Here is a 23,069-nt window from a genome sequence, read left to right as displayed (position 1 = left end):
AGAACAAATTGGTAAATTGTATTTCCTCAAATTAAAAACCTTTGTTTTTGGACTAACATTGTTTCATTCACAAAAGAATAAAAAGGCAATTTACAGCCTGGAAAGGTATATTTGCAAAGCATAAGTCTAATAAAGGACTTACATTCTGAATACAGAGCCCCCAAAACTCAATAACTTTAAAAAATATTTTAATAGGCAAAACAGACACTTCACCAGAGAAGACACATGAATGATATATAAGCACATGAAAAGATTATCAACATTGTTAGTCACTAGGGAAATGCAGATTAAAACCACGGTGATATACCACTACACTCCTATTTCAATGGCTCAGATTAAAATGACCGTCAGGTGTTGGCTAGGATTTGGAGGAACTAGGACTCTCATGCACTGCTGGCGGGATGTGAAATGGTACAACCACTTTGGAAAAAAATTGGCAGTTCCTTTAACAGTTAAATATACACCTCCTAGTTGATCCAATAAAAATGAAACTATCCATACAAAGATTTACACTTTATTTGGTAATAGCCTAAAACTGGAAACAAGCCAAAAGTCCATCAACATATAAATGAATAAACAAACGACAGTATACACAACAGAATATCACTCAGTAATCAAAAGGAATGAAACACTGATATAAGCAACAACATGGATGAATCTCAGAATAATGATGGTGAGTGGAAAAAAATCAAAAAAAGATTACATCCCATATGATTCTATTTATATAAAATTCTAGAAAATTGTAATTAACCTACAGATCTATAGTGCCAGAAAACAGATCAGAGGTTTCCTCTTGTAGGATGGCAGGGGGCAGATTAGGAAGGGGCAGATGGAGGGATTATAGGTATCCAAGGAGATTCGGAAGGTGATAGTTGTGTTTATGATCTTGATTTTTGATGATGGTTTCATAGGGCAAAGCACTTCAAACTGTACATTTTAATAATTGTGGTTTATTGAATGTCAATTATACCTCATTGAAGTTCTTCAAAGCATATCAAAAAGCAAAATGTCTAAATTCATTACTCAGCAAACATTTACTAAATTTCTGTTTATCTGGTTGTTTTTTTTTTTTTTGTCCAGCTCTTCTCTGTTTCCTACTCATATCTTCAGTGAAACAGATATAACACTCTTAATTCCACCTTTTGATAATTTAGTGGTTGTATTAGTCAGTTCAGGCTGCTGTAACAAAATACCACAGGCCAAGTGGCTTAAACAACAGTTTATTGTTTCACAGTTCTAGAGGCTAGAAGTCCAAGATCACGGTGCAAGCAGGGGTGGTTTCTGGTGAGATCTTGCTGGTCAGGTTGCAGATGGCCACTTTCTTGCTGTGTCCTCACATGGCCTTTCCTTTGTGCACCTGCAGAGAAGAAAGAGAGATCTCTAGTGCCTCTTTCTCTATTTACAAGAACACCAGTCCAATCAGATTAGGGACCTACACTTATGACTTCATTTAACTTTAATTACCTCTTTAAAGACTCTCTCTGTGAATGCAGTCATATGGGGGTTAGTGCTCCAATATATGAATTTGTGGGGGGGGGGGGCATGATTTTGTTCATAAAAGTGATATTTAGTTTTATTTTTTAAATCTTTGTCCAAATATAATACGCAGTAATAACTAAACATACACAGACGCAGTAATAACTAAACATACATAATCCTCTAGAGAGGATTATGGATCCAGGTCAAGCTATTGTCAGGGTCCGTATTCTTGGTGACTAGGACCATGTGTCTCAAAACCTTGCTAAAAATGCATATTTCTTAGCCTCAGCCCAGGCTACTAAATCAGAATCTCAAGGGGTGGCATTTTTAAATAAGTTTCACAGGAGATTCTTGGGTACAGTGAAGCTTGAGAGCAACTAGACTCCCTTTCCCTTTAACTGTGACAAATTGTTATTCCAGATCCTTTCTGTCTTTTACACCATGGGTTGGAAAACTTTTTTCTGTAAAGGGTCAGATTATTGTTTTAGAGTTTCAGGGCCATACAGTCTCAACTGTGTCATAGTAGCAAAAAGCAACCATAGACAACAAATAAACAAAGAGCAGGTCTCTGTTCAATCAAATTTTATTTACAAAACAGGCAGGTGGGGCTGTGGGCCATTTAACCAGAGGTATAGTTTGTGGACTCTTGGCCTAGACAGTCTATTAATGCTACCTACTCAAGAGACAACCATGTTGAGGGTGGTTTTACATTTTCTTCAGATGAGAACAAGTGTTGATTCTCTGAGATTCAGAATTAGAACACAGATTCATGGCCAAATCATCAATAAATAATTTTGAATGCAGATTTCTGGGCTCTCCTCTCATCTACTGATTCAGAATCTTAAGAAACCAGGACTCTGGACGTCCTTAGGCTCACCAATGACCCAGATGCACAGACAGTGGTAGGGATTCTGGAAAAGGATGCAGCATGACCATACTTACACTTTGCTCCAGGTAAGCTGGAGCGTTGCTGCTACAACCAGCGGCTTCTCCTATGCATGGCAGACACTGCACCCATGGCCACTGTAGGGGGAATTTCTTTTTTAATATTTGTTCGATGAAATCCAAGGAAATGGGAAAACTCACCTAAAGCTGGCCTGGACTTTAGCCTTTAGGGAAAATAGAGGCTGCGTGATCCTCCTTGGGAAACTTCAATGGCTCAGGAAACCAGACACAGTCCTGCTGAGCTACACACAGGCCGTTCCCACCATTCCCATCCCATTTCCCCATCCTCTGCCCCATCTCTTGAGAACAGGATTCTGAGAACCAAATGGGGAACCGAAATAAGTGTGTGCTTTAGAGTCAGATAAATGAGGGTTAAAATCACAACTCTGCCATTTTTAAGCCAAGGGAACTCAATCAACGTAGAAAAGATTATTCTCCCTGAACTTCAGTTTCTCTGTTTTCAAAGTGATAAAATGGGAATAACAATAAATACCTCATAAAGTTTTTCTGAAGATTTAATGAAATAATGGAGCTGGAACTTGACCTATCACAGACGCTTGCTTGGTGTCAGCAGAGGCTGAGTGGGCATAAGCATTATTTTTAGTAAACGTTTGAATTTAGAATAATTTTAGATTTATAGAAAAGTTGCAAAGATAGCACAGAATTCACCTATACCCTGCACCCAGTTTCGTCTATTGTTCACAGCTTATGTTAGTGTGGCACAAGTGACTCAGTCAATGAACTAATATGGACACACCATTATTAACTAAAGTCCACACTTCATTAAGACTGCCTCAAGTGTCTTCGCTCTGTCCTAGGATCCCATGCAGGGTCCCCCATCACATTTAGTCATCTTATATCCTGAGTCTCTGGGAGACCCTGGCCATTTGACACTCTTGTTTTTCATAATCTGGACAGCCTTGAGGAGCACTGGCCAGGAATTTCGTAGAATAAATGTCCTTCAGTTTGAATTTGTTAGATGTTTTTCTCATGGCCAGACTAGGGTGATGGGTAGTATTTTTTATTTGTCTTCTCTCTGTAGTTTCCATCCAATGTCATTCAGATCCTCAGGTGATGGGCCATCCGACTCAGAACAACAAGGCCAGGAGGGAGAAACCTGTCATTATTTATGGAATCAGGGCAGCCACAGGAAGGCACAAGTGCAATAGCACTACATTGAGCTTAGATTTGCAAACAAAAAATGTAGTTCTCACTTGTTACACATGTGCTTGATATAAAGTTAATTCGGGACTTTGTCCCAGGAATGGGTGCAAAGTAACAGCTCTTGCTAATTCCTTAACTGTAGGTAATAAATAGTAATAAAAAGTTCTCTTTGTTCATCACCACTGAGTTGCATAATTTGCAGGCGGTTTACATCTCTGTGTCATAAAATTTAAACAACAAGCTACTCCTTCAAGGTCGGTTAGTGAGAACTTGAAAGATCTGAGTCAGGCCATCAATAAAATGTGGCAAAATGAGATCCAGGTGGACAATCTGTCGTGTTCAAAAGTCTGAAATGAAATATGATCACCAAATGATACAGAAAATTTCAGCAGCTAAAATTCAGCTAGATTACTTAGAAAAAGTTGCCTGCACTGGATAACATCTGTTATAGATGCCAGAGATGCAGCTGCTATTAAATTGTATAAAGTATCTTTTAAGTAAAAACATCACATTTCTTTTCCACTATTATCAGGAACCATGACATTTGCATATTATTGCAAAATGTATGCTGTCCAGAGGGTGTGTATGACAGACTTTGATGAAGCTAAGGCCAAAATCAAGGAAAACTAAATAGGAAAGATCCATTATTGACTCCCTTCAAGCACACACATAACTCCCATACATGGGAATGGCAACTACATGCGCATATCAAAAGCCGAGTACTTGCTCAAGCTCTTAAGACTGAAAAATATAGTTTCCTCATCTGTAAAGCGAGCAGGCAGCACTAAATGATCTCCAGGGTCTCTTCCAGACTGAAAGTCCTAATGTCCTGTAATTCTATTATCCCAGCCTTTGATATGGAATACTCAATGAGAAATAAGCTCAAATCAGGCCTGACAGCCAAAATATAATGCAAAGAATCAGTCTTCCTACTCCTAATGCACTAACTGAATTAATGGTTTAGTAGTAATACATGGCTTGTCCTGACAAATTCCATTCTGTATCTGGTAGCAATACCAGCGGGGGAGGGGAGATCCTTGGAAAATACAGCAGCAAGTGTCCATAATGATAATGCCTGTTGAGCACAGTTTACTGTGGGCTAAGTTTAAAATCAGCCCAGATTGTTAAAGAAAAATACACATCAGGAGATTTTCCAGGAGATTAGTTGGCTTTTTCCACACTTGAACTTTGGGAACTTGGAAGTCAGCCCAAGATCTCATAACTTGGCAACAAGGGGGTGGGGTGGGCGTGGGGGACGGGTTTGGAGAGTGTAGAGAGAGGTTTGGATTTACTCTACTTCCCTCTTTCTAACACTTTTCTGATATCCAACACAGTTCCTCTTCCTTTAATAAATCAGTAATACCAAAATCAACAAACACGGGAAAGCTGACTAAACAGCAATTGACTCTGGCCTGCTGTAGTTACTACAATGAAATGATGCCATTAACTGGCCCCGGCCCCATCCTGCTCAACGCTGAGATTTCTAATCTTACACAGCTGTGCAGCTCCTGAGCGCCTACAGCTCGGAGAGTCTGACTCAGGCCTGAAAGATGCCTCATCCTTGACTCTGCAGATCACCAAAGAGTGTCACTTAGTTTGCTTGCCCTTGCTACTCACAATGCAGCCAGGCACCAGCAGCATCAGCACCAGCTAGGAGCACCTAGCAGACTCTTGGGCCGCACCCCACCCAGAACTACCAAATCTCAATCTGCGTATTAACAACTCCGCAGGTGGTTCCTATGCACATTGAATTTTGGAAAGTGCTGGCCTAGACCTTCCCTTTGCTTTCCTCTTTGGGAGAGAGAACAATGTAGCAACTTTAGGTACTTCAAGGCTTCAGTTTTCTGAAAGGGGACCAGATTCTAAGCATCATAAGGAGTGGCATCCAGGCTGGACATGGTGGCTCACACCTGTAATCCCAGCGCTTTGGGAGGCCAAGACAGGCAGATCACCTGAGGTCCGCAGTTCAGCCTAGCCAACATGATGAAACCCCGTCTCTACTAAAAATACAAAAATTAGCCAGGTGTGGTGGCATGCGCCTGTAGTCCCAGCTACTTGGGAGGCTGCGGCAAGAGAATCGCTTGAACCCAGAAGGCAGAGGTTGCAGTGAGCCAAGATCTCGCCACTGCACTCCAGCCTGGGCGACAGGGCAAGACTCCGTCTCAAAAAAAAAAAAAGAAGCTTCATCCAAAAAGAGAGTTGGAACTTTTTATGGGATTCTGCTCTGTGTGGCAGGTTAATTGAGATGGTCCTTTGTTGTTTGTTTGTTACCCATCCACATGCAGACACAGAATCAGCATTTGGGGGATGCGAAGACCAGGGATGACTCCTTCCTCCTGGGAGAGCTGGGATTCCACTCCTGGGAGTGATTCTGGGTCATCAGGCGGGAGAATCACACTCTCTGCTATCAGCATCCAACATACTCGAGTCCTGACCCCACACTGCCAGGAGAGTCCAGCAAGCCCTGAGGGTCTAAGCACAGCCAGGCTGGACACTGCAGGCAGCCCTGGGAGATGGTATGTGGCCTGTTCATGGAGAAGCTGGTTCTACATCCTGGCTACCTTATTTAGGTGTGGTTGCATTTAATCACCATTTTTTTGTCGTTGTTGTTTCTTGAACAGATGAACCCCCATGCTTTCACAATGCCCCTTCTAACATATTTTCACCATATTCTAAACCATTGCTACTTAAGAGTGCAATCCAAGGACCACAGGCCATTGGCATGCCTGGGAGCCCATCACCTCTGCAAGGCTCATGCCCCACCTGGTCCCACTGAGTCTGAATGTGAATTTCAAAAGATCCTGCATGATTTGTGTGCACATTAAAGTGAGAAACATTGTTGTAAACAACTGCTGCATACCATGAAAAGACTGTTGGAAATGTGCTCGGAGAAGAGCCCTCCTCATCCTCTCCCTAACTGTACCATAACACACAGCTGGTGCTGAAAAGATAACAGCACATGGTGTGTCTGTGTGATTGCTTGTTTCTCAAAATTTCCTTTTCTCTGAAGTTATTTAGAGGAGTATTTCTTGAAGTGGGCTTCCTTTTGACTTTATTTTGACCCACTAGTTCAGTACTGGTCCCAGTTCCCAAAGAGTTTGGTTTTTATTGGTGAGATGTGGTGGTGCATCATCGAATTAACTGATGTCCATCTGCAGCTAAGTAACTGGGTGGGTTCAGAGGCCTTCCTCTCACTGACTGCTTAACTTCTCTTGTCTACATTGTTGCTGTCCTTTTATGATGCTTTTCCTCCCTTCCTAGGCATGGTTCCTGCATTACATCCATCCTCAACCCTCTTTCTTCCTGGCCTTACTCAGCTTAATTCCAGAACATGATTTATAAAATATTAGTCTAAATAACATACTAAACTTTATATGTAACTTGATAGTCTCTAGAAATATGCCCAAGTCAGGTTGTTTCTATGACATTTCTGGAGCCAAAAGCAAAATACTAAACACAGTTAAAAAGGAAACTTCACTTCTCCCATTAGTAATACCCAAACAGTGACATATTCAATTGCCTGCTAAATTCTGAAACCCGAAAAAATACAGCATTGATGTGACTTACCATTAGAAGCAATTAATAAGATTATAATGACTTACCAAGAGTTACCTTTTATGATTATGAATCTTTGTACACTGATGTCAGGTTTTCAACAATGTGACTTGTCTCTTGAGGACAGGAATCATAATTTAAAGCCATTCACCTTCCTAGTGCCAAGCAGTGCCCAGGATCCCACAGAGTGAGGCTATACTGGGAGTGATGGTGCCAGTGATCACCAGGATGGAGATTTTGCCATTTTCAAGATGGGTTCAACCCTTTCAGGATGTAGATTTTTTCTTGCAGTTATTCTGTTTTCCAGAAAGAATTAAGTTTATAAACAACTATAAGAATAGGAAGTCTAGCTGAAAGGCTCTTGGGTCCTTCAAGAATGATTCCTCTGCTACAAAAAGGCTCTTCCCCTTTAGAAAGGAGAGCATGGGGCCAGGCGCAGTGGCTCACATCTGTAATCCCAGCACTTTGGGAGGCTGAGGCGAGAGGATCACTTGAGGTTGGGAGTTTGAGACAAGCCTGGCCAACATGGTGAAACCCTGTCTCCACTAAAAATACAAAAATTAGCCGGGCATGTTGATGTGCACCTGTAATCCCTGCTACTTGGGAGGCTGAGCCAGGGGAATCACTTGAACCTGGGAGGCAGAGGTTGCAGTGAGCTGAGATCATGCCTCTGCACTCCAGCCTGGGTGACAGAGCAAGACTCTGTCTCAAAAAAAGGAAAAGAAAGGAGAGCATTGGAGAACCTAAATTTTGGGTTTAATATAATTTCATCAACCATCATTTGAAAGAAAGCTCTAGCTTCTCCAAAATGTAGCCAGGCATCAGCAGCATCAGCACCACCTGGGAGCACATTAGAAATGCAGACACTTGGAAAAACAGTTCTCCAAACTGCAGCAAATCCTGCTCTCTCCTTCTCCTTTAAAATGTCATATTTCCCTATAGACATTAGTCATATGTAATGCATCTATTTGGAAAATGAATTTATACCTAGAGCAAGCTTCAAAGTAAAGCCAGGAAGAGAAGGGGTTGAGGATGGATGTAATGGAGAAACCATGCCTAGGAAGCGAGGAAAAGCATCATAAAAGGACAGCAACAGTGTAGAGGAGAGAAGTTAAGCAGTCCATGAGAGGAAGGGCTCTGAACCCACCCAGTTACTTAGCTACAGATAGACAGCAGTTAATTCCATGATCAACCACCCCCATCTCACCAATAAAAACCAAACTCTTTGGGAACTGGGACTAGTACTGAACTAGTGGATCAAAATAAAGTCAGTAGGTACCCATGCTTTCCCTTGCACCTTCAATTCTAGCCACCAGTCATACTCAACAATCACAGTTTCATGAACTCACCTCTTTGAGCCTTTGTGTCTGATGCTAAGTCTGAAAAGAGCACCTTTTTCCTATCTGACCCAACCTCCACTCATGCTCAAGGCCACTACTTTCCACAGGGAGATTTTGCTGATATTCACACCTGCAAGGCTCTCTTGTGGTAGCCTGTGTCCACTCCTGTTGGAACTGATAAAATTATCTCTTTACTTGTCCTCTTCCTATCTCAACTGTTATCTCCTAAAACATATAAATAATTTTGTTTGGTTAATTTGTGCCTCACATACTGCTAGGATATGTTAGATACCCAATACTTATGTATCTAATCAACTCATCAGTACTCTATGATACTCATTGATCAGTATTCTTAAGTACCACCAGGTTGTCAAAAAGTGGCTCTTACATGAAAAGAAATTATTTTCTAAATTACTGTTTCATATTTGTCTTTACATCCATCACTTATTCCTCCTCAAAAGAAAAGGGGAAAGAAGCCTTGTTATAGCCACAGTTTCCTGTTCTCACTCATAAAATGGTCATTTTATGTTGCTGTTGGGATGTAGGTGGTTTGTGCAGGAACTTGGGGTGATAGAGGAAAGCCAGACTCAATGATTTTTTGGTCCTTTCCACTCCAGAAGATGTCTTCAGATATTCCTTTTTCTCCCTCTCTTTTCAAAATTAGGTGGGACCTCCTAGGTGTCACCAAAATCCATCTCTCCACTAGCGATGTTTATCTAGCTGCAGACAAACTTTCAAACCTTCTCTTGGCTCCTCACCCAGAAGATCTGCCAGGGAAGCACAGAATGGAGCAGGAGGAGGGGTGGAGAAGCACACTTTGTGCTTACAGAGTCTCTTTTCCTTCCCCCAAACTTCTACTCTCCCACTACTGTGTTTTTCTAATACTGTCTACTTTTCATCATGGTTGAGAAGCTACTGAGCTGATGTTTCCTAAATTCTAGAACTAGTGCCTGATTAATTAGCAAATAATTACAAAACAATATACAACCTCCAGATGAAAAGCTAATTGCAGAATATTACGTCAGGACCTTAGTATTAATAGCATATAATATTTACACTATTCTATTGCTGATCTCTGACCACTTCCACAATTTCTGCAGAAATTAGATATTGTCTTTTTAAGCTATAATTGTCTCAAAGGGAAAAAGAAAAGCTGTCATGACAGTGCAGTCCTTCCAAATAGAACTTCAGGATCAGTTCATTGACTTGGAGGCATTTTAAAGAAAATTTTAAGATCACCTAGATCAAATCATCCATTTTATAAATAGGTAAAGTGAAGCCCACAGAGGCTTTGGGGATTGTCCAAAGGCCAAGACTTGAGTCTCACAACATTTAATCTAATCCGGCATTCATCTCAGCAGCAGTTCTCAAAGTGCGCTCCACATACCAGTAGCCTCAGTATAACCTCAGGACTTAGAAATGCAGACTTTCCATCCCATCCAGACCTATTGGATCAGGGCCTCTGGTGGTCAGGCCCAGCAATCTGTGTTTTCACTGGCTCTCTAGGGGGTTCAGATGCATCCTCGGTTTGAGAACCACTGCAGATGCACTACGTACCATCCAAAGGTTGCTCAAAAGTAATGGGCAAGTCTTCTGACTTGAAGATCATGTTGACCAGGGAGTGGGGTGGAGAGAAATATTCTGATAGCCAAAGGAGAGGTGATCCAATAAGAATAAAGATGCAAAATAAGAAGGAAAAATAGGCTCAGGACTCCAGTTGGAATGCCTATTAAAGTAGCAGCAAGATCCCTGCTTATCCTTGGCTATGAAATAGTGACTCTTCCCTTTCAGAAAATAAAACATGAGAGGAAGGAGGAAGATAAAGAACCACTTTCCCTTCCCAATCACTTTCTTAGCTCCAGAAAGTTTGCTTCTTAAGGAATTTAATCAGGAAATAAGATCCCAGTAGGAAGTGGAGTAAGTTCTTTCTTCTACAAATCACCTGACAGTTTCCAAAGTCATTAATCAGCATTTTCAATTCCACTCCTCCCAAGTGTGGGGCTCAATCTCTCCTTCCTTTACACAGTGGAGAGCATGGCTTTCTTCCTGCGGTCCAGTGTCGCCAGGCTTATGTCTTCATAGCTCATTTCCGAGGAGATGGGGGAATCTTGCCTCATAGCTTTTGGCTTTCAAAGTGCATGAGAAAACCCTTACGGGTCCAGCGTGGTCATTCTGCTACAGTGTGGACTATGTTCCACGGACAGACAGAAGAGACACCATGATTAACCAGGTCTGTGTCACAGGGCTATGCTCTAAGCAAGGAAAAGGTCACTGAAATTAGGGATCCCCACCAGTGACCCATGACAAAAATGAGTGGAAGATTGGTGTTCCCAGTGGAAATAGTGGAGAGATGGCTGCTGTGTCCCTTCTCCCAGCATTGGCTTTATGGAGCCTCACAGTAATGATTCATCTGATCAACTATAGATGATGATAAACTAGCTTTTGTTATTAAATATTTTGCCATCACAGGACCCATTTATGTGGTTAACAGATTAGAGAAGGTGTAATACTGTGGGATTTGAGGGGGATGCAGTTCTTGGTGAAATTAAAACAGCAGATTATGGTAACTCAAAGTCCAAACACAGATATGACTCATGCTAATTCAGAACAGAGATTCAGGAACCAAAGGCAGCATTATCCAGTCTTGCTTGTATCTCATTCTATCGGGCTAAACCTTGAGATGACAGTAGAAAGAGTATTATCCCTTTCATCTTACCAAGGAGAAAGCTAACACCCAGAGAACTTTATTAACACTATTAATAGTAACAGAGCTGCCCCAGATCCTAATTCAATGCCCTTACAATGATATCAGATGGCTTTTACAAAAGAAAAGAGAAAGATAATCAGGCTATCAAGGTAAGACCATCCTGGACACTCATAAACATTCTGATGACGACAGAAATAAGCAGAAAGGTGGTCAAATATATGAATACTGTCATTTATATGAGAGGGAACCAGAGGTGAACATGTGTCATATACTATGCTTTCTTCCTCCAAGTGAATTTTCTAATTAGAGTTCAAGCGTGGTTCAATTGGGGGTGGTGGGACTAAAATATGGAACTTTTATGGATCTGCTCCTGTGTCTTATTTTATATCAAATTCTTGACCATTCTCATGAGTTTAGATCTGATTTATGATGACTTAGGAAATTGCATAAAGATCCATCACTGCTGAAATAATGTGACCATCTGAAAATGAAGGTGGGGAAAGACCCTGAATCCACTCCAGGAGGTCATTTAAAATCTGAGGGGGAAAAATAGATAAAACATAGAGGAGACCAGCAGCAAAATAAAACCCGGCAATGCGGTTCCTGATTGAGAAGCTAGGGAGTGGAGAAGCAGCAAGCTGTGCACAGTTGGAAAATTCAGGGAGTGCTCATTTCAGTGGCCAGGTTTTGAACATGTCAGTTTAATTATGATGTATCATAGTTGACAGCAATGCATATGGAACCAATTACAGCACATGTTAAAATCAATTATTGCATATTTCAGCTATCCTAAACACTGGAAAAAGCGTTCTGTGCATTGCTGCAGATTTCAACTCCACTAATCATTTTTAATATCATGGTTCAACAAGAAAAGGAAAATATATATATATATGTATAAAAATATACACATATATGTATAAAAATATACATATATATCTATACTGAGAAAAACACGTTTCATAACCAACATCAAATGCAAAGCACAGAAACAGTAGCAATAGATAGAAAAGTTTCAAACGTTTGTTCTTACAGAAGTCTAATCTTCCATCATGCCTTTTTGAAGAGAAATAATGAAAAATAAAATTCCTTGCTATCTCCCAAGCACTGTTTTGATCAATTTAATCCACTTGGGCCTCTTTACCAGCAGTGAGGTCCATTCTCAGCTGCTGTCTACTGGCTATTTTGGTCTAAAATGTTTGCCTTAACTGTTTACCCTGTTTCTGTGGCCTTTTCTCCCCCTTCAGATTTCTAACTCAAAAACTATCCTTCAAAGTCCACAGCTTATTCATTTTCTGTTTACTTTTATATGCACCAGCAAATAACTGGGTTATTGAAAAATGAAGGTGAGGAGGAGGAGGAGAAGGAAGGTGAAAAAAGTGAAGGTGGATGGCATTTGCCATTCCTTGGAGATTTGCACATTTCCTGGTTGTATTAAATCAGCAGCCTGTATGGTGTGGTGAGCTCCAAAATACGTTTCCTGTGAAGAAGGCTTATATTCTGCAAATTTCTACTTCCTGTTCACTGTGCGTAACAAAAGTTGCCATAACAAAAGTGAGTTGCAGAAAATCCATTGTGTCTGAACTGCACTGAAGGCTTGGGGACACACACTGGTCTCCTATGGTGATAATTTATCTACACAAATCCTCCCATCCTGGGATGAGGCAGGAGCTCCAAGGTGACTGAGCATTCCAAAAAAAAGCCACACGCCTCACAAAACTTGGCTCCAGGGAGCAGGTGGGTGTGTATCCCGGGAAAGGGATCAGTGGTGTCTGAGTCAAGAAGAGCCCAGTGGTCCAAGCAAGAGCAAAGAAAAACAGCCCATGCGGTTTAGTCAAGAGAGAGCCGGGCGGGATGTCGGGAATGCTGACTTCTCTGCTCAGCAGCTTGCCCAGCTGGGGCAAGGCACTCAATGCCTCGTTGTCCTCCGGACTGTCACCTGGCAATGAGGGAAGTATATCAAAGAGAGAACGAGGCCTCTGAATTGCTTCAGGGCCTATAAAAGGAGGACTGCTCCATTTTAAAGTTTTTGAGGATCAGGGTGGGAACCACTTATGCTTGTTTGTTCTGTGACTAAACGATGGACACCCAACTTGCGCCAGCTGCATTTCATTCATTTGTTCCTTCCTTCCTACCTACCTTACTTCCTTCCTTCCTTCATTCACTTAAGAAGTACTTATTTTGAACTAGTCCTAGAGATACCCATTCTCCTCTAGTGTAGCTGATAGATTACCAGGGAAGACAATGGCATCAATAACCACATGGACATTAAGGGAAGTAAAACAAGACCCAGGCCCCTGGGTTGTGTTCTGGATAAAGGGAGAATCTGCACTGTACTGTGCACATGCCTGTGATCTGCCACAAAGGGAGTATGGTGGGAAAGTGGAGGAGAAAGAATCCAACATTGCCCCTTCCCAAGAATTTGATGGGCTCTTAAGTCTGCATTGTGATTCAAATGATGTAAAGGGTATCTTGTGTTCCATCCAATAAGTGGGGACCTGGGCTGTGTGAGCTAAGTAGGAAAATCTGCTAGTGGCCATTTGTGAGTTGGAGGACAAAGCTCAGACATAGTTTGGGAGGAAGGAGTTTCATGGGTCAGGGTCCCAAAAGGATATGGAATTCACCCATGTGGTTCAAATGTAGAAACACTGTCCAAGGGGTGGCAGACAGAATGTAGGCGGAGTAAACCAACAAGGGTTGGGAGGCCCCCAAAGACTAACAGCAGTTTGGAGCAGTTTGGAGCAGTTTGGAGCTATTACTGCCCTAGGAGACACTAGGAGCTAAGGAAGAGGGCTGCAGGGGAAGTGCCCACCAGAAGGGAAGGGTACAACTGCTGCTGGAATTGTGACCCCAAGGCAGGGAGGGAGTGGAGGAAGAAATGCCCCATCTCTCTCTTCTGTTTGCCGACCTTCTTCAACAGAGCCCAGATGTGGCATTCAAGTAGATCAGTTCCTCAGCAAAGAAAAAAGTATGTTTACATGGCTGGAAGTGACCAGAACAAGGGCTCCAGCAACCCCAGAACATGCCCAGTTGCCCAGGGTTCGGGGACCATTATCTCAATGTATCTGTAACCAAATCTGACATTCAAATTGGGACACTCTAGAACATAATTCACCCCAGCAAAGGTGTGCAAATAGAGTGTGAGACAGGAGCCAGCTCTAGATGAAGAGACCTATGAGCAATGGTGTAGAGCATCATGCCCCTAGCATGCTTTGGGCAGGCTTATGTGGTTAGGGAGGGAGTCTTGGGAGAGAACCTCAGAAACGTTGAGAAAAGTCCTAGAAGGCTTTACTAAAGCATTTGTACTTGATTCTAAAGCAATGAAAACAAGCTTTTAAGATGAGCCCACTCACTTCACCTCTCTGTTCAGAAACACACATGTGCTTTTGACCCCAGTGGGTTCAGTAACAAGCTTGTGAGTAGATGCAAGTGGCTTCTACCAGTTGAAGCTCATCAGAAAAGCAATCAGTAGTTTCATGTAGTAGTTAAGAGCATGGGTTCTAGCCTTGGGTACCCCACATACCAGCTGTGTGACCTTGGGCAAATTACAGATAGCGCCTCAGTTTCCTCACCTGTAAAATGGTGATAAAAATGGCACTGACTTCATTGGATTGCCTTGAGGAGTAAATGAGCTCATATTTGAAAAGATCTGAGAACAATAATTAGTATCCATCTTCATAGCAGCCACATATAATGCATAATAGTTACATATTCAAAAGAGATATTATTGTAACACTTACCAACTGACCAAGAACACTGAAAAGATACCCCTGAAGAGCACCCATAAAGAGATTTCAGCTATAAATAAGAATCAAGAAAACATTAGGCTGCCAGCTCATCAAAATTGTCCCAGCCCAGACCACAGAGCAGAACAAAGACATCTGAGAGTTTTTTGCATATACTCCCTTATGACAGAGAGAACGGCCACATACAGTCTAATGCTGAATGTGCACACGTTGTGAATATGTCCAGACCTACAAAACTTCCAGGTGGCATGTCACAGTATTCTAGAGGCAAGCTGTCTCTAGAATGTCACAACACAGAACTTTCCTGAAGGCATCTCAGAGCCAGAGGAGTAAACAGCGGAGACTAGCTCCCAGGTCATCTGCCTGTAAACCTCACTGTTGCTAAAACATTCCAAGAAATTACTCTTACCATCCCATCTGATTCACTTGGTACAAGCAGCAAGTGCAAATACCCATGTGTGGTCTGAACCACATGACCCTTCAAATAAAAAAATATAAAATATGTCATAGTATTTTTACAATCCTCTGCAAAAGAAATGCAAACTTTTTTTCTCTTTTTCATTTTTCTGTTGACATTCATAGCTCTACAGTTGACATTTGGTCTTCTAAAATGTCTTATATAGATGTATCAGAGGCTTAGGCAACTGAAAAAGTGGAGGCATAAGGAGGTGTTTTGTAGTTTATCAAACTGTGAGTACTGATACCTCATTAATTTTTAATGCTTCCTTCGGCCAAGGCGAGGCAGCGTTTTCCTCCGGCAATCTTAATGATGCAAGCCCTGCCACTCACACAGGTGTTAATGGCAAAGTAATTTTGAGGTTTCTGGATGAGACAAACATTTCACATTTGTAGAACAAACATTAAGGAGGGATCCAATGTCAATGTTTCCTACGGATTTTTATTTAATAGCTCTGCTGCCTAGCCTGCTGGGATGCTCTCAGGAAGGGACACTGTTGTCCAGTCAGTTCTTGCTGAATCACCCATGCCCACTACAGCTCAGACATGCCCACATTGTCCTCACTCCTCACCACACCCTGGAGAGGGCATCTTTCCTCCACATGCTGTTCAAAAATCGACACAGCAGAAGCGGGGCCACAAGACACCGGGACCGGCCCAGAAAGTCTCTGCAGCATTATTAAGGCAAGGGTGCTCCAGAACAGTTGTTCTTAAAATGTAATTCTGCAGTTCACCCAGGAACTTATTAGAAATGCAAATTCTCAGTCTCCACCCCGGACCTTCTGAACCAGAAACCCTGGCGATGGAACCCCACTATCTGTGCATCAACAAGCCCCCACTCAACACCCCGCAACAAGTGATCTGATGCCTACTGAGACAACCAATCAAAAATTACACAAATAAAAGTGTGGTTTTGTGTAAGTAAGGTTAGTACATTATCTGCATGGTGATACCCTACAAGACATAGGTCACATTTGTTGCTCAATCTAGAGAGAAGAGACCTAGGGTCCAAATGTCAGTAGAAGCTTCAGGACATTGAGGAACTGCCCTTGCCATTATTTGGAAAGAGAGAAAAAGACTACCCCTGCTCCCTCACCCAGCAAAACCAAAATGCCCTAAAGGGTATAATTTAATAGAGCCATTTAATGATCAGAAAGGGGCTTCCTTTGTCGGTCAGAAGGAAGGAGGAAAAAGGAAGCACATTCTGCAGCGAGGGAGAGAAAGCACATTCTGCAGCGAGGGAGAGAAAGCACATTCTGCAGCGAGGGAGAGAAAGCACATTCTGCAGCGAGGGAGAGAAAACCCATTTGGCAAATGGGTGCAAGCCCAGTTAGAGCATGGTTTTGGAGCCTCTGCACAGCAGGTCTGGGACCACAGTCTTTGGGATGATGTGACACTCCCTCAGCAACCTGGCAGACCACAAGGACAAGAAGGGTGGTGATAGAAGATACTGGATCAATTACTTGGATTCCACCACTTAAGTAGGAGGAACTTAAATGAGAGCTAGAACTCCAGCCACCATGCTATGCAGAAAAGGAATAGAAAAACAGCTTATGATTTTTGCTTCCTGGCTGGAAAGCTTCCTGGCTGGGTCTGCTGTGCAAGCAATAAAGTGGTTTGACCTGCCTGTTTTGACACCATATACACAAAGCTTAGTCTGTATATGGTCTTGAGGATTTTAGAACACTGTGCTTGGAATTTTATAGCCTTATGTTCTATCACAACTCCAAAAAGATATCTGCATGAAAACAAGAGTTTTGGAATCTATTTAACAGAGCTACAGTCCTGATATATAGAAGACATAATATTCAGGTGGCATCTTCTGTCTATCCATGGTGGCTCAATACCTGCCTTCAGCCTTCTAGGGACTTTTCCTTCCACTTCCCACATAAACTCTTCCTTCAGCCAGGCCAGCTGCCCTCACTGTCACAGCGTCCAGTGTTCAACACTTCCTATCTCTATGCTTTGGCCTATCATGCCCTCTAGGCTAAATGCTGCCTCAACTCCCTCTCTGGTTACTTGCTCCCAGGACTCTCTTACTCCTCTGCATCTTCACTGTTCAGTTTCCCTCTCTCTGACTTTTCCCTTGTTTTTATGTGTTCATAATGCTCTGCCCTGTGCTGTGCACTTGGACTGGCACAGGAAGTAACCCTCATGGAATCTGCGCAGGCTACCAGATATACAGGTTTGGCCCCAAAACCAGTCAATTTGTACATAACCAGTTATTTATATTTCAATTCCCAAATTTTACCAAGGCAAATTGCTGAAATAAAAGTAATATCTGTTTACAATGACTTTTAAAAGGATTTTTTTTTCTTTCAAGTATTTGCCAGATTAGAAACACACAACCTATATTTCAGAAAACTGAAGAACTACAGGTGTGGAAAGAGCCCAGCAGTGCTTGCCGCTTTCTTAGACTGAGAAGTAAGGTGGGCTCTTCCTGCAGAGGGTAGAGAAACGGGGTGAAGAAAAGGAAGGGCAACAAGATTGAGTCCACCCATTCTATCCATCTATCCCTCCACCCTTCTAACCATCTGTATTAGTTCATTTTCACACTGCTGATAAAGACATACCCGAAACTGGGAACAAAAAGAGCTTTAATTGAACTTACAGTTCCACAGGGCTGAGGAGGCCTCAGAATCATAGCAGGAGGCAAAAGGCACTTCTTATGTGACAGCGGCAAGAGAAAAATGAGGAAGAAACAAAAGCGGAAACCCCTGATAAATCCATAAGATCTCGTGAGACGTATTCACTATCACAAGAATAGCAAGGAAAAGACTGGCCCCATGATTCAATTACCTCCCCCTGGGTCCCTCCCACAACATGTGGGAATTCTGGGAGAAACAATTCAAGGTGAGATTTGTGTGGGGACACAGCCAAACCATATCACCATCCATCTGTCCATTCATCCATCTATCTAATCATCCATTCATCTATCCATCCATCCATCCGTCTATCCATCCATCCATTCATCCACCATTCATTCATCTGTCATCCATCTACCCATCCATCCACTTACCCATTCATCCATTCATTCATCTATCCATCCACATTTCCCTTCATTCATCAATCTATAGATCCATCCATCCATATATTTATCTATGTCTATCTACATATTATGTTATAAAATTATATTATTATATATTGTAAAATTATAGTAATATAATATACCATTATTAGGATGTAGAGTCAATGGTTATAACAAAAAAAAAAAAACCCTACCAATGGTGACTTAAACAAGATAAGATTTCTTTCTTGCTTGCTTAAATACACAGGCTTAGGCAATTCTGAACTGATGTGGTGGCTCAACAGCATCAAGGACTCACTTCCTTAGTTCTCGCTTTGCTGTCCTTAATGATAAGATTGCACCTCCTGGTCTCATGTGGCTGCTTCAGCACCCACTGCCATGTGCAGAGCACAAGGGTCAGAAAGAAAGATATGAGTATGACTGAGAGGTGATATCCATCATCACCATTCACATACCTCTGACTATAAGTTTAGCATGTGGCCACCACCACTTTAAAGGTTCCTTTGGACAAAGGACCACACTCAGTACACACTCAGATAAACTATTACTAAAGGAAGAAGGATGAAAGGGATATTGGACACCTGTATCTCTGCTATACTGGCTATCCTGATTTAATAATGTGGAAATTCCTAAATTATAAAAGATATTTATATATATACAAAATTATTTTCCACAGAAAGCACTAACGTGTACGGGCTATTTGCCATCGTGTGCCATCTGTTACTCTAGCTTCCCACTGCTGTTGTTATCTTGACTGGGCCTTACCACAGCACTCCATTTCTGGGTGGAGATTAAGTTCACAGACTGTCAAACTTTCCTTTATGTTTTTAAACTTATTTTATAGAGTGGGATTTATTACAAATGTCATGCAATTTTATTATAAAATAATTCAAAAATGCAAATAAGCAAACGGAGAGGAAAGAGAGCAAAAAAAGAAGAAGGGAAAGAAAGAAAAACATCATGTGGTTCTGTCCCACAGAGACCATGACTTGTAATTATTTGGTGTACATCATTTTATTTATTATTTTTCTACCAAAATAAAATTACAAAGTATATATCACCTTGGAACTTAGTCACCCCCTACTTAACACATACACTTAACAGTCCAGTATAGATTTCGTTCTATTTGAATACAACATTTCTGCAAGAAATTTGCTAATATCTATTACAATATACCATTGTAAAGATGTTTTTAAATTAATCTAACTATTGTTGAAGATGAGTTTTACCACTGAAACTAATAAACAATAAACTCTGCGGAAATACAGAGCAAAAGCAATGAAAAAACTATGTTATCAGCATTTATGCTTTGAAATCTTAGATTCTTTTGGCAGTCTGTAAGCAAAAAGAGGACAAGAGAACTGGAATAAGTGTTTTATCAGCAAGATCATATTTGCAAAACTATTTTATGAGCACAGGGTAAATGGAGAGCTTCATTCCTTTCAAGAGAAAGAATTCTAGAATATATTCCATTACTAATATATATCCCTATGTGAAGATGATCAAAAATATGTGCATTGAAAAAAAGAAAAAGAGGAAAAAAAGATTGTACCGATGTCCCAAACAGAACGGATTGCTCTATTGTAGCCGATGTTTTCCTCTTTCCCTATAATCAAGCATCAAAGGCCCTAACAGACAATGGCTAAGTTGTCCCAGATGGCAGCACACACATATGAGAAAAGAAGACCAGTGCATGATTGTGCTGATGGGGATAGGATGCATTTCCTAAATGTCCATCCAGGAGGACAAGGCAGGCCTGGCCAGACCAAGGCTACAGACACATCGAAAGAATTGGAAACCTGACAGTGCACCAACCGAGCAAGCCTATTTGGGTGCCAGTCACACAAGCAGCATGCGTAGGTTGCCTCTCGTCTGTAACAGCATCTCGTACTCATTAGCCTACTGGAGCCTCGTGTTTCCAGGGCAAATGTGAAATAAATTAAACCGACAGGGTCCTGCTTTGCAAGAATTTATGTTGTCTTTTTTTTTCATGGCCATATTGGGCCCTGAAAAGGGCCTCCTGCTACAACCCTAGCCCCAGCTTGCATCCTGGCCAGGTAACCTAACATTTATGAAATGCCTCATTCTCCACATTTAGCTAGAGAGACAAATCCTTGAAGACATTAGGGATATGTTTCGCTTAAAAGCAAATTCTGATATAAAAGATATAAGTGTGGGGTAACTTTTTATTCTACAAAATAATTCTGAACTTTATAGAAGAATTTCTGAGACAATTTTGTTTAATGTGAGCTTTTTAAGTAAGAGGCAATTTACAAAACCATTCATACTCAACTTTTTTTCTGAGAATTCATCTATTGTGTAAAGTTAAGTACAACCACATTTTTAGAGTCATCATAATTAGATCGGTTAGTTCATACAATAAAAGCCACTAGTAACATTGTGTCTTATGGTTGACAAAGCACTTTCATAACTATGATTTTTCATAGCTATGACCCTACAACAACCTCCAGTGAGGTAGTAATTACTATTCTCTCTGACACACTAATGAAGAAAACTGAAGCTCAGAGAGGTTGAGTAACTTTTTAAGAATACACAGCTGGTGGATGATAGAAATGGGGCTGGAATCCATTTCTTCTGACTTAACCATACTTTCCTCTCATTTCAATTCTTGTGGTATAGAACCAGGATGACCATGTGTCCCAATTTTCCTGGTATCACCCATTTAAGCCTTTTTCCCAGAATAAATTTATTAAGAATGTCTTCTTTTATTCTCGAAAGTGACCCTGTTTGTATGATAAATGACAGAACAGTGTTTTATGTTCCACATTTTTCAGGCTGTAAGATTTCTTGTGATGCCACATAGGGATGGGGAACAGGGGAAGAGGTGTAAAGACCAAGTAGGCTAAAGAATCCCTAATTGCATTTCAACTGCAGTACTCATATCATTATCTGTTTTTATGTCTTTGTTCCATTTTTAAACAAAATGGAAAACGGATACTACTCTTCTAAAAGGTTTAAAGCCTTTTATCTATAAAAATAGTTGCAGAAGTAAGACTATGGAATACACATCATTAGTACAATCTAACCACCACAGGTGGAAAATAATGGATTCTAATTCCAACACTGAGAGACTTATACATTCAACAAAACCTAGCAAAGCATAGGCTATCATATCATTTAAGACTGGTGGTTGCTATTAACTGAAAATCCAATTCACTGATTTAATTAAAAAGTAAAGAGAAAAAATAATGGCAGTATTGACTCACATAACTGAAAAGTCTGGGACTAGATCCAGATGCTCCAAGCTGTCATTAAAAGTTGGTTTCTCCGTCTTTCACGTCTGCCTTACACTCTAAAGGATCCGTTCTCAAGATTTCTACTGCTCCCTGGGAGTGCAGGGTTTATATAGTACCAGCAATCTCAGCAAAATTCTTTGTGTCTGCCTGATGTGCCTTACTCTCTCCATTCAAAGCAATCAGGACAGCCAAGTGAAAGCAATGCTCAGACTGGCCCACAGGAATTGGCATCCACATTCTGCACCTAGAGGTGGGATCTGCCCAAAGTGTGTGTCAGTAGAGTAGAGGAAGACAGATTACTCCAAGAATGAAAGAGGGGAAATCATTACAAATCATGTAGATACTGAAAGGGGGAAAATGTATGCTATACTATAGTATCACATACTGCAAATAACTCCAGGCTGGTAAACTAGATAACTTAGATAAAACAGGGTGAGGTTGCATTTTGGAGTTGAAGATTCCATCCTTCCTTTTGCACCCATATCCTAGATTCTTGGGGTAATCTGTCTTCCTCTACTCTCCTTATAAGTGAGAACGTGCGGTAGTATTTGGCTTTCTGTGTCTGAGTTATTTGATTTAAGATAATGGTCTCTAGTTCCACCCATGTTGCTGCAAAAGACATGATTTCGCTCTTTTTTTATGGCTGAGTAGCATTCCATGGAGTTTATTTATATACTACCACATGTTCTCACTTATAAACGGGGCCTTAAAAAGGTGTACACATGGACATAGAGTGTGCAATAACAAACGCTGAATACTTGGAAGGGAGGAAGAGTAGGAAGAGGGTGAGGGATGAGAAATTACTTAAGGGCTACAAAAGATATTGTTTGGGTGGTGGTTACATTAAAAGCTCAGACTTTACCACTATGCAAAATGTCCATGTAACAAAACTGTGCTTGTACCCCCTACATTTACACAAATAGAAAAAAGGAAAAAAGAACTCGAAAGGAGAAAAATAGTCTACTGTATTTACGTAGCTATTTCTGTTGATCTTCTTTTATTTTTGAAGTTCCAAGTTCCATTTCTTATCATTTCCCTTCTGTCTGAAGAATTTTTTTAAGCAATTCTTTTTTTTTTTTAATACAAATTAAATTTTATTTTTAATTCAGGTTTTATCAGAAAAAAGTTGGCTTTTGTCTTTACGCTTTTAATCTTCTAAACCATATTGATTGTTCATTTGCATACAAATTACATAATTTAGTTTATATTTGCTAATACGAAGTTTTTGTGAAAGCCAATTTCTTTTTTTTTTTTATTATTATTATTATTATTATTATACTTTAGGTTTTATGGTACATGTGCGCAATGTGCAGGTAAGTTACATAAGTATACATGTGCCATGCTGGTGCACTGCACCCACTAACTCGTCATCTAGCATTAGGTATATCTCCCAAT

The 23,069-nt window shown here is 40.9% G+C and overlaps 1 long non-coding RNA gene across 1 annotated transcript; it reads right to left on the bottom strand.

The window, feature by feature from the left end:
- Positions 1 to 1,204: 1,204 nt before the first annotated feature.
- Positions 1,205 to 21,839, bottom strand: LOC129021976 (uncharacterized). Its single transcript, XR_008496183.1, has 4 exons — positions 21,645 to 21,839; positions 7,191 to 7,439; positions 2,424 to 2,502; positions 1,205 to 1,357 (listed from the first exon to the last, which is right to left on the bottom strand). It is a non-coding gene; the product is annotated as an uncharacterized LOC129021976 (long non-coding RNA).
- Between the last annotated feature and the right edge of the window lie 1,230 nt (positions 21,840 to 23,069).

This window comes from Pongo pygmaeus, chromosome 21 (assembly GCF_028885625.2).
Source record: "Pongo pygmaeus isolate AG05252 chromosome 21, NHGRI_mPonPyg2-v2.0_pri, whole genome shotgun sequence".
Lineage (NCBI taxonomy): Eukaryota > Metazoa > Chordata > Mammalia > Primates > Hominidae > Pongo > Pongo pygmaeus.
The sequence above is the reverse complement of the archived record's forward strand: the minus strand, read 5'-3'. Positions and strand labels throughout refer to the sequence as shown.